Source organism: Nuphar pumila, chromosome 15, assembly GCF_984573655.1.
Source record: "Nuphar pumila chromosome 15, dmNupPumi1.hap1.1, whole genome shotgun sequence".
NCBI lineage: Eukaryota > Viridiplantae > Streptophyta > Magnoliopsida > Nymphaeales > Nymphaeaceae > Nuphar > Nuphar pumila.
Window position 1 is genome coordinate 29,273,161 of NC_143263.1, and position 19,634 is coordinate 29,292,794.

General features: G+C 35.6%; 1 long non-coding RNA gene across 1 annotated transcript; it reads right to left on the reverse strand.

Annotated features, from left to right (window-relative positions):
- Positions 1-12,744: 12,744 nt before the first annotated feature.
- On the reverse strand, positions 12,745-19,055 carry LOC149814965 (uncharacterized). The gene is made up of 2 exons (XR_016427944.1): positions 18,867-19,055; positions 12,745-15,360 (listed from the first exon to the last, which is right to left on the reverse strand). It is a non-coding gene; the product is annotated as an uncharacterized LOC149814965 (long non-coding RNA).
- Between the last annotated feature and the right edge of the window lie 579 nt (positions 19,056-19,634).

The window sequence follows — 19,634 nt, forward strand, 5'->3', positions numbered from 1 at the left end:
AGTTTTTTTGACTGCATTAGAACACATATGAGCATGCTATAATCACATATTCAGTTTTTTGACTGCCTAAGAACACATATGAGCATACTATAATCACATATTCAGTTTTTTGACTGCCTTAGCACACATATGAGCATGCTATAATAACATATAGAGTTTTTTTACTGCCTTAGAACACATATGAACATGTTATATATCATTTATGAAAGAATCACATATAAATTTTTTGGCTTTGCCTGCCTTAGAGCACATATGAGCATGCTATATTCACATATTCAATTTTTTTACTGCCTTAGCACACATACGAGCATGATCGAATCACATATATAGTTTTTTGCCTGCCTTAAAGCACATCTGAGCATGGTAGAATCACATATAGAGTTTTTTTAGATGCCTTAGAACACATATGAACATGCTATAATCACATATTCAATTTTTTGACTGCCTTAGCACACATATGAGCATGATAGAATCATATATATATATATATATATATATAACTTTTTGTCTGCCTTAGAGCACATATGAGCATGATAGAATCACATATAGAGTTTTTTTATTGCCTTAGATCACACATGAGCACATGATAGAATCACATATAGTGTGTAATTTATTTCATTATATTTTGTTTATCAATACTGACTGTTCTTTTCTTGTGTAGGCTGCTAGTGATAATCAGGGTAGTGGAGCTGAAGGGACAGATAAAGACAATGAACAAGAAGACGCACAAAATCTTGGCGATGATTAGAGGATTGTGTTGAAGAAGTTCTATTTTTTTTATTTTTCCTAATTATAATTGTTGAATTGTAAATAATTAAACTTCTTAATTTTAAGGTGGAACGATTAATTGTTGTAGATTCTTGTTATATGAATTTTTTTGTGTGGTTTGTTTTTTATTTACAGGAAATATAAATTGTACAGGAAATAGAAATTGTACAGTTCTCGGTATTTAATTTTCAAATAAAATTTTTTTAATTTTTTTTTGTGTTTGCGACGGAACCATCCATCGCTATTCATATTAATCTAGCGACGGCATAACGACGGAAGTAAATCCGTCGCCAAGCCATGGTCGTCGTTTAGTACCGGCGGATTGACAACAAAATATAGCACTCGTTATTCCGTCGCAATTAGCGACGGACCTGGCGACGGAATAATTCCGTCGCCAGTTAGCGTCGAAATATTCGCGACGTAAGCATACTGTCGCCTCGTTGTCGCTAATCCATCGCTAACCATGTTAGCGACGGATTAGCGACGGATTAGCGACGAAATGTGGTCGTCGCTAATCTACTGCTTTGTTGTAGTGTGTGGTCGTTGGGCTACAGAGGGGTTTACCCTCGCCTGTGTGCTTTCGCCTGAAGATGTCACTGGCAGATGGCGAAAGGGGTTTAAAAAAAAACCCTTTCTCTGCTCCGTCAGGGTTGATGTCATTTTTTGTCGGTCTCTGGCAGGCGACGTATGTCATCGACAAGCGTCGTGGGTCGCCTGTGGGGTGACGTGGGCTGCCGACATTGGCTGGCAGCTCCGGTGATAGAAATTAAAAAAAAGGGGGTAAATGTCAGCCCCTTACCTATCGTTGGGGTGTCACCGAGGTTGCATCGTCGGGGGAGGTGACCATCGTCGGTCAGTCACCAGCGTCAATCGTCGTATGGCAACATGGGTCACCATGGGGCGACGAAGGGGAGAAACCCTTCGGTTTCTTAGTAAAATGCAAACAGAAACCAAGGTTTTCTGTTTTGTTTTAATAATGTTAGCCAGATCAGATTTGACTTTTGGACCCGGTAACAGGCCTGATCCAAACCATTTTCAAGGCGGACCATGTTTGCTTTATTATTGGATAGGACCCGAACACATAATGGTTCTGGGTCTGGGTCTGATCCAGGCCGGACCTGGGTCCTTGTTCGAACCAGGTCCAACCCGGGTCCACCTAGGATCGGGTCAGACCGGGTCCTTTCTCGGACCAAGTCCAGTTCAAATCGGGTTAGACTCGGGTTTAGTTTGGACCAGGTCAGACTCGGGTCCAGTTTAGATCGGATTAGACCCGGATCCTATTTGGACCAGATTAGATCCATACTATTGCAGGATCCAGACACTATCTGGCCTGAATATGATCAGGTACTGGTTCAAACCCTTGGATAATCGGTTCAGGATATTTTCTGACTGGTTCCTGCATGAAGACTCTGGGTTTTACCCATATGATTATGCTTTTGTTATTTTTTATGCTTTATAAAATATTTATTCTAAATAATGCATAACTTATGCATGATTATTCATGTGTTTTGTGTTGGTTAAGTTGTGCATGATGGTTTTAAGCATGAATTATGACTAAATTTATGACAGTTAGTTTATGTATATTAGTTGAAGCATGAACTTGTATGTCATGAATATATATGCATTAAAATATGTGCATGGGCGTGCTCCATAATACAAATAGGTTTCTGGTAAAAGATTTTAATTGACCGATTCATGTAATCACTAAAGTGATCTGAGTCGTATTGATTAAGGATTCTTTAGATCATATTAAGATTCATTATTATGATTGTGTGTGAGTTTATAAAACATCAATTCTACCCAAAGATAGGTCGTTGTGTTTTAAATTCACATAAGGTGTTATAGTAGATGTGTTTTTCAGCCCATGAAGCATGTTCGTAACCAAAGGTACAATGCTGAATTGCCTTTGGATACCTGATTTGCTAGTTTCACCAACTGAAGCCAATTCTTTGAGATATGAAAAGACAAAGCAACTATGAGTATTGTCGTTTCCACCAAAGTGAAACGATGATGGATCAACTATGCTTGTCTCACAAAAAGGTAAAAAAAAAGGGTCTCACTTTTACCTTTGCAACACAAGTCTCGACTGAGCAATAATAGTAATAACTTTTCATTTTTTTCCTTGTTGTATCAGGTTCCTTCTTTATTGACGGTTCTAGTAATATCCTCCTTTTAGACGGATCTAACTTTTTAGATTGGAAAAAATCGTCTTATTCACTTTAGGCTATATGGATTTAGATCTGGCCCTTAGAATTAATGAACCTCCCACTCTTACAGAGCAGAGTACGACCGATCAGAAGGCTGCCTCTTAGAAATGAGAGCGCTTGAACAAATTTAGCTTGTTGCTTTTGCAATCTCGGGTGACTAAGAATATTCGAGGTGCCATTCCTCACTATAGGACAGCGAAGGAATTCTGGGAGCCATTGAGGCTCAATTTGTCACTTCTAATAAAGCAAAGGTCAGCACACTCATGTCCAAATTAGTGTCTATGAAATATGCAGGCGACAGTCGCATCCAACAACATATTTTGGAAATAAAGAATATTGTGACTCAGTTGAATGACATGAAGTTTACCATCTCTGACTCCTTCTTGGTCCATCTGATCTTAACCTTATTACCTACTGAGTATGAACCCTTTTAAATCTCCTACAATACACATAATGATGAGTGGTCTTTTAATAACCTCTTGACCAAGTGTATTGAAGAAGATGAGAGATTGAAGGGTGAGAGGGTGCCAAGTGCACATATGGCCTCTTATAAGAATAAACAGAGGTTGAGGTCAAAGAAAAACTCCTTCAAGAAGAAGAATTAGAAGAAAGTTACTGAAGAGGGTTCAAACTCTCAGGCGAAAGCTAAATCCCAGTCGGGAGGCTCTTCTATAAAGTGTTTCTTTTGCAAGAAGAAGAGACATAAGAAGGTGGATTGTTTGAAATATAAGAAGTGACTCAAAAATAAAGGTAATGAGTCATTTGTTTTTCATGAGTGTAGTTTAATTCATATTTTATTGCATAGTTAGTGGATTGATTTTAGTGTCATGGTACACATTGCCAACTCTTTGCAGGCATTTCTGAACAAAAGGGAACCAACAGAGCATGAGAGAAACATCTTTTCTAGAAATAAGATATGTTCACATGTCAAGAATATTGGGACCTGCAAAATTATGTTGGAGTCGGGATTCATATTGGATTTGGTTGATACATTCTATATTTTATCCTATAGTCAAAACCTGATTTCAATTTCAAACTTGATAAGTTTAGCTTTGTATTTAAATTTGAAAATTCCAAAGTTATTATTATGAAAAAAACAATGAATATAGGTTCTACATATATGTGTGATGATTTGTATCGATTAAGAACCAAATTTCAAATTCGATAATCTCACTCCATTGAGAACACAATGATTGTCAATAAACGTGGCCTAAAGGATGATCAATCCTATTTACTTTGGCATCGAAAGTTAGGACATATCTCGAAAGAGAGAGTCCAAAGACTCGTGAAAGAGGAAATCCTTGGATCCCTTGATTTTATGAATATAGAGCCATGTGTTGACTTCATAAAGGCTAAGCAGTCTAACACGTATAAGAAAGATGTCAAACACAACAATAGAAAGTTAGAAATAGTACATACTTATGTGTGCGGTCCTTTTTCACTGTGTTATACGGGTGTAAAATATTTTTACCTTTATAGACGATTATTCACGGTATATGTATCTCTACTTATTATTTGAAAAATCAGAAGTCTTTCAAGTTTTTAAGGACTTCAAGAAAGAAGTAGAGAAACAAACCGATGAAGTTATTAAAGTTAGATCAGATAGAGGTGGTGATTATTATGGTCGTTTCACTAAGATGGGACAAAAGGAAGAGCCATTAGCACGATTTCTAAAAGTGAAAGGCATTGTACCTCAGTATACCATACCTAGTAGTGCTTACCAAAGTGGTGTAGCTGAAAAAATAAATCACACACTTAAAGAAATGGTTTGTGCGATGTTGAATCACTCAAACCTTTTTTTGACCTTGTGGGGTGAAACTCTTAGGACAATAATGCATATTTTGAATAAGATTCATACAAAGGTTGTTCAAAAGACTCCTTACGAGTTATGGACATATAGGAAACCTTCTTTGTCATATATGTGCATATGGGGATGTCCGACAGAAGCTAAATTGTATAATCCATATATAAAAGCCTTTGATCCTAGGACAACTAGTGGTTTCTTTATTGGTTATCAAGAGACGTCAAAGGGCTTTAAGTTTTATTATCCATCTCATACACCACAGATATGGAAATAGCTAAAGCAAGATTTCTTGAAAATGGTTCTGTTGGGATAGATGCATCTCAAAATATTGATTTTAAGAAAATGCAGGATTCAGGTTTCTCACCTGCTAAGGATAAAAGCTTGATTTTTCTTATCATTGTCCCTTCGGATAATGTAAGAGAAAGTCCAATCAATGAACATCAATCTCAACTAGATTCAATTGTTGATGAGTATATACAACAACAATAGGATACAAAGGCTCATTTTGAACCACCTATAGCACCTATATGGAGGTCCACCAGAATAAGAAAATCTGCTATCCATCCGAACTATGTGGTATATTTACAAGAGTGGAATGATTTTATTGATGAAGATCCCTTCACATTTACAGAAGCCATTGAAAGTAAAAGATCAATACATTGGATCAATGTCATGAAAGAAGAACTTGACTCTATGGCAAAGAACCAAGTGTGGGATCTTGTACCTCGACCTGATGGAGTTAGACCTGTTGGTTGTAAATGGGTCTATAAGACCAAAACAGACTCTAAAGATCATGTTGAGAGGTACATGGCTAGGCTTGTTGCAAGAGGTTTCACACAGATAGAGGGCATTGATTATAATGAGACTTGTTCTCCTGTCTTAACTAAGAAATCACTGAGGATAATTATGGCTCTCGTAACTCATTTTGATTTAGAGCTATATCGGTTCGATGTGAAAAATACCTTTCTGAATGGAGATTTGGATGAGGAGGTATACATGCAACAACCTCATGGTTTCAGTATAGATGACTCGAATAACTTAGTTTGCAAATTGAATAAGTCAATTTATGGACTTAAACTAGCCTCCCGCCAGTGGTATAAGAAGTTCAATCAGGTAATTATGAACTTTGGATTCACTGAAAACATTGTTGATTAGTGTATTTACATTAAGACTAGTGAGAGTAAGTTTATAATTTTGGTTTTATATATTGATGATATTCTTCTTACAACTAATTATTTGAGTCTATTACATGAAACAAAATATTTTCTTTCCTCTCATTTCGATATGAAGGACATGGGTGGGGCCATGTATGTCCTTAGAATCAAGAATCGTCATAACATTTTTAAGGGTGTCCTTAGCCTCTCTCAGAAATCCAATATCATTAAGGTTCTTAAAAGAAATGGGATGGAGAATTGTTCTCCTGCTTTGACACCTATAGTAAAAGGGGATAAATTGAGCCTAAAGGACCGTTCTCAAGATAATATTGCGAAGGCTCAGATGGATATTGTTCTACATGCTTCGACAGTTGGAAGTTTGCAGTACGCACAGACCTGCACTCGACCTGATATAACATTTGTTGTGGGAATGCTTGGTAGATATCAGTCAAATCCAGACATTGCACACTAGAAGGCAACAAAGAGAGTCATGCATTATTTTCAAGAAACAAAAGATTATATGTTGACCTACAGAAAAGCTAACCACATAGAGGTCATTCGATACTTTGATGCAGACTTATGAGGGCATATTGACAATAGAAAATCCACTACTGAATACATTTTCCTACTAGCGGGGGGTGTTGTCTCATGGAGAAGTGAAAAGCAGTCCGCCACTGCTGCTCATGCCATGGAGGCAGAATTTATTGCTCTATACGAGACTTCGTCACAGGCCTTTTGGATAAGAAACTTCATTATAGGTCTTAGTATTATGGACTTTACTGAGAGACCACTAAAGATCTTTTGTGATAATGAAGCAACCGTGTCCTTCTCAAATAACAAGAGCTCAACATCATGCCCACACATGGAGTTAAAATATTTTGTTGTTAAAGAAAGGACTGAGAATCATCTAATATGTATTGATACAATTGAGACGAAGAAAATGACTGTGGATTCTCTTACTAAAGGGCTAGCACCAGGATTATATTCCCAACATGTAAAGGTGATGGGTCTTTTTTATTCCTTCTGATGTATGACAATACATTTTGTGATCACATTTGTGTGTATTTGATTCTCTATAGCTTTGTAAATTATTAATTTTGCATAAAGGATCTCTCATATTGGTTAGAGAGAATAACAGAATAACAATATTAAAGGACCAATAGAATAGGTAAGAGATCAACTTATTAATAAATGTAATTTCTATATGCCTAAGCACTGAAGGTAAATTATAGTGTAGTACATGATAATATGGCATTTCATAAATAAGTGTTCATCTTCATGACTCATATTATTCATCCTTCTGATAAAGGGTGACATGTGAACCCACATGAATAATTAAATTGAGATAATGGTATACACCTCGATTTAGTACACTTTTGGTGTCAATGGGTCAAGTGGGAGAATGTTGGACATAATAAGTTTGGGTCCAACCCACAGGGTGACCCGGTTTGACAACCATTAGTGGGCAACATTAGTGGGCCACATAATGGGGTTAGTGAGTGGGAGTTTTGTGAATGTGGAGAGACCACATTCACGTAACTGCCTATTTCTCCCATTATATAAGGGGGTAAGCTGCTACAAAGATGATGAGAGATTCATAGCTATAAGCCTACCCAAATTTTACTTCCAGTTTACGTGGTACAGGTTCCTTCTCACCATCGACTTAAGGCCTGGGCTCATCGTGGGCGTCGACCGACCGAGGAGAACGTTGAATTTCCTGCACACGCTCTATGGCGAATACAGGTATGCTTTCTGTGTTTGTTTTATAGAAATCGCCAATAAGGTCAGCCCCAGAAAGATAGAGGATGGTGAGTAGTGTGCATTGTAGGGAAGTAATTTTAGAGATAGGGAGAGCGATATTGTGCTAGTTTTGGCAGGTAGGGTACATGGACTCAACATTCTTTCGTTACTTGTAGAAACCCTGTAGAACATTGAGAGGTTACAAGTTAGATTCCACTGTTGTAAAAAGAATTTTTTGAGTAGGGTGCTAGTATAAACCATTCATGGACTCAAACTCGTGCAACTTGCGATAGATGCTTTGTGCGAGGTTCCACCAAATAACACGCTGCTAAAGGTATGAATGCCAATGGAAGTGTTTCAGCATTGAAACTTTTAGCAGTGACTTTTGTCGCCGCTAAAGGTGTTATTTGGTGAAACCTCATATGGAGTACGAGTGCATTCTGGTCGTGTTCAAAAGCGATCATGCACCTACATATTTTCATGTATATATATATATATATATATATATATATATATATATATATATATATATTAAGCCCCATTTTTTGTTCTACCCCATTATGTGCTACATTTTTAAGCATTTTATGATAAATCTGAAATGCTAGATGTGTTTAGCATTCTCGAATTAGTAATAATCGATTCTTGGATCATGTTTTTTCGACGAAAAAATATGTTTTTAAGAGCCAAAAAAAACTATTACCTTCATAACCATTGATTTTGGATCACTAGAAAAAACTATACAATTCATATTTTGGTGATCCAAAAGCCAGTTCCCACTAAACAAAACCTATACACCACATATATAGTGTAAAATATGAAAAAATACAATTTTCAAGGGAGCAGAACCAAAAAGTGTGCAAAATCAGCATATATATATATATATGAGAATTAAAAATATGAGAACTAATGTATAAGCCATGATTTTTTTGTTCTTTTCTCTTGAATTTAACCATACAGATGTAACCTACATGTTTGGTTTTATAAGAACTCACTCTTGAATCATCCGATTTTGATGCATAAATGAGATGTTTTTAAAGCTTTAAAATCAATGGCTCGTAATCATCATAAATATTCAAGCATTCAAAAATTATATTTTTTATTGAAAATATACGATCCAATGGTTGATTCCTAACAAATTCACCATGCCAATAATATCCGCATGGTTGGATTTGCAAAAAAAAAAGTGTTGGAAATGACATATTTCTAGTTCTGTAAGACCCACAAAATTTTAGACATTTAAACTAGGCTCTATGTTTAATTTGAGAAAAAATCATTTTACGTATTCAATTTAGTCTGTAAGTATGACGAACATCTAAGTTTTGAATTTTTTCTAAGTTATGTGACAATCACTATTTTGATTAATAACTGAGAAGAAAATAAATAATAATAAAAATAATAAAAATAACAATTTGCTAACCAGAGAAAAAATAAAAAAATTCTATAATAGTGAATTAATACTTGATCATGCATATATTTTACATTTTATTTATCTTATTTTATGCATGATCCATAGAAAAATCACATTAAAAACCTATTTTTATCGTTAGTTTTGAAAAACCGTATTGAAATTGAAAATATCAAAAAATCATCAATTTCAAAGCTTGCACTGCGCTTTTCAGTGGTTTGTTTAGTTTAGGATTTCTCTAACTTATAGTTTAATTAGATTAGGAGTTAACTAATTAATTTTAGTTAGTTTAAAAGTTTTACTTTTTGAAAAACATGTTTTCTAGAGGTGACCCTTTTTGGAATTTTTGAAAACTATCCAAACTTATATAAAAATCGCGTAAACCTAATATTTTTGTATAAATAGTCTTTTTCCAGCATGAACCCACATTTTTCCTTCTTAAAGGTGATTCCTCCTCCCCCCCTTTCTCTTCCCTCTTCTTCCATACCAATTCCTTTTCTTCTTCTTATTCTCTTCTTCTTCTCCTTCTTGCCCTTATCTTCGTCGGACTTTCTTTCTTTTTCGTTGGGAGGTGTTTGCGACAAGTGGTAAAGCCATATTCTTCTCAACCCCTCCATTGAAAAGGAAAGAAACAAAAATTTATTAAGGGATTTGATTTTAAAATTTTTTCTCCCGTAGACAAGAAAGGAAAGGGAGTATCGACCTCCCTATTTCTATTTTTTTATGGAAGCTAATTTAATTAGCACATTATATCTTATATAGCATAAGATAATGTTATAAAAACTATGTGAAATCATAAAAAAAAATATTAAGAGGAATCACTCACACGTTTTTGAGAAAAAGATTTGGGAAAAAAACTTTTATTATTTAATTGAATAGGCAGTTTTGACAAAAGTTCAATGCATTCCATAAGGTTATGCTGTTACCTTGAATGGTAAGTAGCTTATCATTTTTTCCCTTACTATTCTATCTCTCTCTGTTCTCCCATACATTAGACCCTCTTAATCTCTCTCTACATCATGTAAACCTCCTCTCTCTTATTCTCTCTCTTGCACCTTGGAGAATTCACAGAGTAAATCATGCATGGGAGAAGGAATAGAGACAAGGTTGTGTACCAATCCAGAGAGGAGCAAAATGAAGTGAGGAAGGATAATACATTCAAGTTTGATTTGTCTAAGAAGTAGGGTGCACAGTCTCTCTATGCATGTGCATAGTGCCATAGGGACATATATAGGTGTAGATCATCTAATTAGGTGCATAAAAAAATTTACAGTTGGCTGCTATTAGCCTTAGTTAAGGTTGACGCAGCCTATGTCTATAGTATTTAATTTTCTGTGCATTGAGATTAAGCATGTAAAATGCATTTCAGCATACAGATTTGAGCATATAGCATATATGATTGTTGTCTAGCATGAAAAATACATTTTTGCATGTAGATTTGATTACACAACATACAAGATCTCATTCACACATAAAGATCTAATCATATAGCATGTAGATATGATCATTCAACATATACACGTATTATTTAACATGAAAAAAGACATGTAAATCTGTCATATAATATGTGAAATTACATTCAAGGATGTAGATTTGATCATATATCATGCAGATCTGATCATTCAACATGTATACATATTATTTATCTTTAAAAAGTATTTAATCATATAAATATGATCACATGACATGTAAATCTATTATACAATATGTGAAATTGCATTCAATCATGTAGATCTTATCATACATCATGCAAATCTGATAATTCAACATGTACATGTATCATTCAGCTTGAAAAAAAAATTTAATCATACAAATATGATCACACGACATGTAAATTTGTCATATAATATGTAAAATTACATTCAAGCATGTAGATCTGATCATATATCATGCAAATATGATCATTCAACACATACACATATTATCCAGCTTGAAAAAATATTTAATCATACAAATATGATCACACAACTTGTAAATCTATCATATAATATGTGAAATTGCATTTAAGCATGCAGATCTAATAATACATTATGAGTATCTGATCATTCAACATGTACACATATTATCCAACTTAAAAAAATATTTAACCATATAAATATGATCACATGAGTTGTAAATCTATATTATATTCAAGCATGCAAATCTAATCATACAACATGTAGATTTTATTATACCGTAGGTGTAAGTGTACTCAACATAAAAAAATTTATTTAAGCAAAATCTTAGTTAAGTAGATAGATTTGATCATACACATATATATTTGTCAGTAAGCATGAAGAAAAAATTGGTTAAGCATGTAGATCAAATTACACGATATATGAATATGCCATCTATCATGTAAAATCTTAGTTAAGTAGACAGATCTGATCATATGCATGTATATTCATCATCAAGCATGAAAAAAAATTGGTTAAGCATATAGATCGGATTACACAACATATGAATCTATCATCTATCATGTAAAATCTTAGTAAGTAGATAGATTTGATCATATAGCATGCAAACCTTATCATACACATGTATATTCATCATCAAGCATAAAAAAAAATGGTTAAGCATGTAGATCTGATTACACAACATATGAATTTGTCATATATAATGTAAATTTTCAATGAACCATGCAGATATGATCATACAACATATATGTTTGATCATACAACATACATACATGTTATCAAGCATGTAAAATGTAATTAAGAATATAGATCAATTTTTGCAGTGTATAATATTAAGTATGAGCAAAATCACATATTCATATAGGACTGATCATATGACAGACGAGTGTATACTTATAAATCTGCACATACACATGAATGTATGCTTGTGAATTTGCAAAGGCATATAAGAGTGTACTTATAAATCTGCGAATTTCACTTGTGTGTACTTATGAATCTGCAAATGCACCTAAGTATGTGCTTATGAAGCTGCAAAGGTATATGAGTAAGTGCTTATGAATATGCGAATTTCATACAAGTGTGTGTTTATGAACATGCGAGTGTGTGCTTATGAATCTGCAAATGCAAACAAGTGTGTGCTTATGAATCTGTGAATGAGTGTGTGTTTATGAACACACGAGTGTGTGCTTATGAATCTACAAATGCAAACAAGTGTGTGCTTATGAATTTGCGAATGAGTGTGTGCTTATGAATTTGCGAATTTCATGCAAGTGCATGTGCTTATGAATTTGCAAATGCACATAAGTGTGTGTACTCTTGAATTTGCTATTTCATATGAGTGTATGCTCATGAATCAACAATCACAAGTTGGGTACATTGGATGCCCGGTTATGATAGGTAGTCCAGCTCCCTGTTGGGCGCTGTCATAATTCAGAGCAGCAGACCATGTGTGGCGCTACGAGGTGCACGACGTTGGCATGATGGTCAAGCATGTCACGTTTGTGCCACATTTGTTGTTGTGATTGAGCAGCAGGCTCTACCTGATTGTGGGAGCAGCCAATAGACATCACCTTATATTAGGGCATTGCAATTTCAAAGCCCAATGGTATAATTGGGTAATTGGTAGGGGTCTACCTAACCCCAACTTACCTTTCAAAAATAAAAAAAATGTATATATGGGTTGGACTGATTTTCTACTATACACTTGCACTAGCACACTGGAACACGTGTGTTGTGCATATGCATGGGCACGATCACATATTTTTAGCCATTTCATCTGGTATTAAAAAAAATGACTTATAAGTAAATTCTAGTAAGTGAACTGTTTTGGTGCATGTGTTGTGTGAACCAAGGAAGATTATGTGTACGGGTTTACTATAAGTTGGAAACTCGTTATGACATAGAATTTTCTGGTCGGATTCGCTTTAATGCAATTATTGAATTCAAGTTGTGAAAACTTTATTATGTGAGTAATTAGATACGATCATAAATATGGCAAGGATTGAAATATATGTATAGCATCTTGCCTCGTTTGTGGTTTGGTTGATGTATGTGCATGTCTCGATTATTGTTCAATGCATGAATTGTTATATATTATTGATAAATATTTGCAGGGACAATGTTGTGCAAAGAGCTAAACACGCGGTTCCACAAAACTCGTGTGGTGCCATTTGATCAAAATGATCAATGGAATTTTTGTGTGATATCTCATGATAGTATCATGAGGCATATACATGTGTACTACCTTGAACTGGGTGTGTAGTTGCTAAAGAGCAAAAATGGGTTATGGTATGTATACCCAAAATTATAAAATTAAGTTTTTTTGCACAAATGCTTGGCTCATGTATGAGCTTTTGGTTTTCAGAGAAAACCATGATGGGTGTCTTATGCACATTAGTTTGAGGTTGTGAATATTACTGGATCACCCGAGTGCAGGTTGGGGTGACCCCCTCCATATTATCATTTTTTAGGAAGTGAATGATAATCTCAAGAGTGATTGTAGGAATCACTGCGGGTAGCACAATGAAATCATATTTTTTTGAAGATGTCCTATTTAAACTCTGATTTTAATTTGCTCATTTAGCAATTTTAAAACTTGATGATTATTCATGGGTTGTAATAATTATTTGGAATGAGGCTTCATTTCCTAATGGATAAAAGCCTGTCTCGAACGTTTGTAAGTTGCCCAACATATTCACTCTGATTAGTATTAAGTAATTCTGCTTTTTGTAATTTTTTGAGTAAATATTTTGGTATGTTATATCTTATTTAAAACAAAAGTAACATTTTTGTGTTTTTTACTTTTTTATACCTCTGACCCTATGAAAGTTATTTATACAACAAGTTTAGTAGAAATTGACCTTTGGATCATGTTCTTTTGTCATATATCTAGATTTTATAAGGAAAAAAATCAATTGTCTACACCATGTAAATTTTCAAATCTAAAAAAACATTTTTACGTCAAAAACCTATGATCTAAGAGTTAATTCTAACCATTCTGCCATGTTGAAGACATCCATGAGGTCAAATTTGGTCAAAACCATCCCACCCTATAAGTTCGAACTAAGGGGCTCCTTACCCACAATGATAGCTAATGTATAAACTTAATATAACGTTAAACAAGTTGTATTTAACATTAGATGAATTCAACCTTATGAAAGTAACTACAATATCTTTAAAAGAATGCTATTTTTAAAATCCATGGTTATCTTTTATGATCAAAATGGTAACTTTCATATATTTATAAAGTTAATTTTTTGAAAAAAAAAAAGTTTTGACTTTTTTTTTTAAACTTCAAAAGACTTATTATGTCAAAAAACTATGTATTTTAAAAGATGTCATTTCTTAAAGTCTATTTTAGTCATTTAATTTTTTTTTTTTGAATTCATCTAATGTTAAATACAAATAGTTTAATGTCAGATTATATATATTGAAACGGGAAAACATAAGGTGGTTCTTTTACTAGATCCACTAATATCATTAATATTTTGTACCAGATTTGACCCAATTCCATTGTAACTCATTAAGATCCAAGCTCATAATAGAATCCATCGTACAAATTAATTTCAATATTTTTTCTGTATCAGGCATGATCTTGAAAGACTTGCATGGGACCAAATGACACGTTCAAGAGGGCAGATACATGGGACATAGCTGGAAAATCTCAACATTTGTGGAAGTTTTTCTTCATGTGTCCATCCATCTCCCTCAACTTAATTAGCCTCCCATGAATAAGTGAATGGGCTAAATCTGGCCCGGATATTGGCATTACCAAATCCAGTGTTAAGAGATATAACAAAGTTATATCCATCCAAATTCAGAATCAGGTTGTAAGAATTCATCCATCGTTAAGAGATCTAAAGCAATATGATAATGGTAAATCCTCGCTCACGGTTATTGGGACTTGAGAGCAGATATGTCTTCAAGAGGCATAAGTCATCTTATCATGGGCATCAACCGTAAAGGTGCATATGGATCAGGTTAGCATGGACCTCCGATCCATATATTAAGGTTCATCACCAGTTATTTTTGGTAGATATGAGTCTAATCCGCATCCAGATCTGTATTCAGACTAGGCCTCAGCTTATGTGATCTAGTGTTATCTGAATTTGGACAATATCTTATCTACAATTATTCGCGTTCAGATCAACCTAGTAAACTTATTGATATTGAGGTGAACATATGAGACTGAAGATCGACCTGGTAAACTTAAGATTGTGACTATACATAAGAGAGCCGACGACATCATGGACGAGCTAGCTATACACTACATCAAACATTGCAACAGAAGTACGGAGCATACCTTGTGGAGCAGGTGGTGGAGCATAACCGGTCGGGGCTGGCGGCGATGGATACTCTCCACCTGTGTCTGGTGACTGTGCTGGAGCTGGAAAATGCTCTCTTTTAGTTAATAAATGAACCACCGAGTCTGATTTGATCAAATTAAACAACTTGCATCAATGAAATCTCAAAAAGTGGTATGAAGATGGGGATGAATGAAACCCATTTCCTTTTAGTGGGTTATTGTAAATGAAAGCTCACTCAATGCACTTCACACAGGAAGGTTATCTCCTCTTTCTCTCTCAATTAATTTTAGAGAGAGGAGGTTCCATTAAATAACTATAAGTTGCAAAAGTTTTTGTAACCCTTTCATCTAAGGAATCTTTAACAACAAAGGATTGTTTGTCTTTTGAACCTTCTTAATCACTTCACTCTTATCTTGATTGGTTTCTTTATGAGAGAAACCTTTTCCAACGTGTATAGAGGTTTCCTTGTGGGAGAGGTCTCTCCCCGTGGGTGGGCTTAATCCATTTAGATATAGATTGGATCCAATTCCTGTAACAGTAAAGTGTAAACGAACTCAAATGGAGGACAAACAAGGTCATTTAATAAAACACATTGTGTTTTGAAATTACAACCATCTATGCCATCAAATCATCAGCCTCCATTGTGAAAATCAGCACTCTCTTTGATGATTTCACCATAAATCCGGTTATATCATATGGAAGGGATCAAGTGGTGGAACTGACTCCACCGGTAGAGTCTATTACTATTTAAAATGGGGAAGGTCTCTTTCTCTCAACAGTTATCATGTTTGGATTGGTTTAGTCATGTTAATTATTCTTGAATCAATAATATTTTATATTGGATCCTTGATTGGGCTCAAATCAAGTCTGATACGTTTTCATTGTTTACATATAAAAAAAGCCTTGTTTCAGTTTTCTTTTGTTAGATGCACTAATAGCATTAATATTTTATACTAGATGTGATATAATTTCATTGAAACTGATTGGGATCCAAACTCATATCCAAGTCCATTGTACAAATTAATTTTTTTTTCATATCAAGCATGATCTGATTCATGTCTAATCCTTATTAACCCTATGCTGCATAGAGATAGAAGGTCTAAGCCAACTTCACTTTAATATCAGGATTGAATGAATCTAAGGCTTTGTTCCGAAAGTGACTAACGAAGGTCACCGGAGTGGTAAGTGTGGAATCTCCACTTCCAAAATTGTTTGGAAACCAAACATGAACTTTGTCAACTTCAATTCACGCCACCTTCTCAGTTCATTTATGAGGGTAAAAGCCACATAACTATGAAAGTGGGGAATCCTTAATGGATTTTAAAGAGTTTGAGGATTTGCTAAATCCATGACCACTAGGGGTGGCAATCGGGTCGGGTTGGTGGGTCAGCATACCTCAACCCGAACCCAACCCGTTTATTAAACGGGTCGGCTGTGGCAAACACGAACCCGACCCATTTTTAAACGGGTAACCCGACACGACCCGCCAACCCATTTAATAAACGGGTTGGGTCGGGTAAACAGGTTGGCGGGTTAGCGGGCGGGTTGGTGGGTCGGGTGGTCTGGTTGACCCGCCCGCCTAACCTGTTTATTAAATGGGTCAGCCGGGTTGGCATGCCCCTAACACGAACCCGACCCGATTTAATAAATGGGTCAGGTGGGTCGACCCGTTTATGACACGAACCCGTTTATAGCTTAACCCGAACCCGCCTAAGAGGCGGGTTGGCGGGTGGGGTTTGGGGGTCGTGTCAGGTTTTGCCACCCTAATGACCACTATGACCATTATGTAATCCAATTTGGTAATATCTATTTTCACGACAAGGTTGAAAAGAGAGAGACCTAATCATTAAGAATCTTTAAATGTAAAAGCAGAAAAAATGAGAGAAAAGTATTCATTTTTGTTTTGTTTTCTAATGGGAGACTCCAAGAGACCTAATCATTAAGAAGCTTTAGATGCAAAGCAGAAAAAATGAGAGAAAAATATTCATTTTTATTTTTTAATGAAAGACTTCAAAGGGTAGAACCGGCTCTACCAATAGAGGAGCTTTTAGTAGTATGAAATTATTATTGGTCAGTGAAGTCGGACCTTCATGGGGCCTGCATAGCATTTCTCTTTTGTGAAATTACTTGACCTGTCCAATCCTGTAGCTGTTGGAGAAAGTCTATCAAGTGGAACACGAACAAATAGTGGCATTTTAAAGCGATTTTAGCATGACATTCTCAAACCCAAAGAAACATTAACAATTAAATTAAAGACAGAAAGGAAAATAACACGAGTGGTCAGGCCTTTCTTTTAAGGTTGAGGAAAATAACACTCTCTCTCTCTCTCTCTCTGTATATATATATATATATATATACCTACCTATATGATTTTCAACTTGGCATGTTTTTTACAGTTGGAAAAAGGGCCATCCATCCATCCATTCACCGTTGTAGTAGGACTAAACAAGAGAATGTGAGGGGCTCTTTCATATAATAAATAGTATAGCCTGCTCTCCACCGAAGTCATCAATGCAGGTGGCCCCCTTTCTAGATATGAATAATTCTTTCCTTCGTATCCAGCTGGTGAAGTGGAGAAAAGAAAGGTTTTCTTTAATATCCATATTTTGTTTCTATCACAGCATGGCACATGTTAAAACCTTTAAAATAATATTAAAAATTTAATTTTAGGCAATTTTTTTACATTCATTAAAACATTGCCTATTCAAGTTAGTATCGTATCTATTTTCTATCGGCCGATAGAAGCCGATTTTCTATCCCCCTTTCTTAAAAGCCATAAAATGAAACTGTTCTTCCACTGAGGTGGTATCCCATGCGGTAATCGGAGACCTCTGTCAAGCTGATAAATGTATATGACGTAAACTGTTTTTTACCATTTGAGTTATTTGATAAGGCATGGCCCATTATCTTGTAGAAAGAGGAGAACATTAGTGAAAACAACAGCGTATCTCAGCCTTTATTATCCGAGAAAAATAGTCCGAGCTCCAACTATTCATCCCTCTTTTCTAGGGTTAACCGTACAAAACACGTAGTGGAAAATAATCCAAGATTTTTTTCTCCGTGTTTGTTTCAAATATGGGCCAGGTCGAGAAATGGTGGTGATATTTTTCTCAGCTGTACATCAGATTCTTTTCAATTTCCATGTGATAAGATGAGTCATTTTTTTTCTGTGGACACTTTTACCGCTTCCAGAAAATGGCGTCAGAGCCGTACCTGTGTTTTATGGGGCCTGAGGCGGAGGGAAAAAATGGGCCCCCAAGCCTCATTGGCCTCTTTACAGGTCCGGCTCTGAATGGCGTTAAACATCACCAAACGAATGAAAACCATCTGAATAGCCAAACTTAAAGAGTAACCCAAAGTGGTTCGTCCCAAAACAACACATGGGACTGAAGTGACTTTGGTGACCTCAAGTCCCATTTGCAAGAGTTGGCTCTGCTAAAAATGCCCACTTCACTCTGAGGTCAGGATTCTCATTGTCAAAACAAGGGAAGTAATTGCCATATGTTCAGATTTTGAAGCCATTATTCATCCAATGTTTGAAAGAAACAGGAAAGCAAATATCAAAATGAATGCAAAGAAAGCTTACAAGATTGGCCATCAACTGTAGACACAAAGAGAGCCACCAGCAAGAGTAAAATGAAACCAACTTCAACTTTATTCACCATCTTCTTATTCTTGGATTTCCATCGTCCATTGTCTGTTAGGAAGATGTGGGAATCGGCAGAGAAGGTAAAGGCCATGATGAGTACTGTGCAAAGATCAGCAGATGGTATCCAGAATAAGGAGTAAGCAAGTTTAAATAGAAGAATTGCCACAACTAGCTTCTCCCTTGACTTGTTCAATGCAATTATTTACAATTGGAGGGCTATTCTGACCCCAAGGCAAATGGGACCCTTATAATTGATGATTCCAAGCTCCAAGTTTAAATAGAAGAATTGTTCAAACCCCAGTGGTATACTTACTTTTAGGCTCCTCTCAAGGGCATTTTTCGTACCATGAGGCATTGTGGAGTACTGACGTGCCTTGGTACAAGTGTGTGGTGACGATGATTTTCAATATCACCTTATCCCAGCCTAGCTCCCATGTGAGAATTAGGAGCGGTTATGTGACATGTGAGCCCCATGCAATGCTGTCATGTGATGGGCTATGACTCAACCGCTTAGTCCTTTAGGAAGACTTTTGAGTAAACGGAGTAAACACAGATAACAAAGGAAAAAAAGACCGAAGCAGGTTATATGTTCCCCCCCCGAACAGGGCAGTTAGCTACATCTCATGTTCGGGGCCCCCAAAGAGCACCACGTATGTAAGCATGTGCGTCTCGTATCCCCATGTTTGTCAGCATTAATTAGCGTTA